Below are 751 nucleotides of genomic sequence, written 5' to 3'. Positions count from 1 at the left end.
AAAGAAAATTCTTCAGTATCTCAAAATATAGGCAACAGGCCTGTGAAGTAGACAGAAATCTCTGTCCATTGAGAAATCTGACAACACAAGTGAAAAACACAGTGATCTCCAGAGTCTTGCCAATGCTCAGGTCCCAAGCCATAATTGAAGGAAATTCCTGATCTTCCCTTCAAAACCATGTGAAGCTAGTGATTAAATTAAGTATAAAAGCTGCAATAGAGCACAGGCTCATTGCAATTACAGACTACATTGACATAGCCCCTCATCCTTACAACTTGTTAGAAGTAGTGTGTCATTTTCTTGAAGAAAATATTATCTTCAATTTCAACTCTTGACACAATTTATCTTATACAATCAAAAATTATGAGATATGCATAAAACCAGGAGTATATATGTGATCCAGAATCAAAAGGAAAGTAGTCAACACAAGCCAACCCTCAGAGGAGACGGATGTCAGAATTAGCAGACAAGGGTTTTAAAAATAACATAATAAATATTTTATGAGATTGAGAAAAATACATAATTTACATGATAATACAGAAAATTTGAGCAAAAATGTTAAAAACAGAAAAAGAATCAAATGGAAATTATAGAACTAAAAAATACAAAATTTATAAAATTAGATATGAAGCAGTCATTCGATGACCTAACAGCAGATTGAACGGATTGAATGTGAGAAGGAAAAGAATCAGTGAAGTTGAAACAAAAAAAATTAACCAGGCCAGGCACAGTGGCTCACACCTGTAATCCC

Source organism: Colobus angolensis, unplaced genomic scaffold (genome assembly GCF_000951035.1).
Source record: "Colobus angolensis palliatus isolate OR3802 unplaced genomic scaffold, Cang.pa_1.0 Scaffold153, whole genome shotgun sequence".
NCBI lineage: Eukaryota > Metazoa > Chordata > Mammalia > Primates > Cercopithecidae > Colobus > Colobus angolensis.
This window is presented reverse-complemented; position numbering follows the sequence as displayed.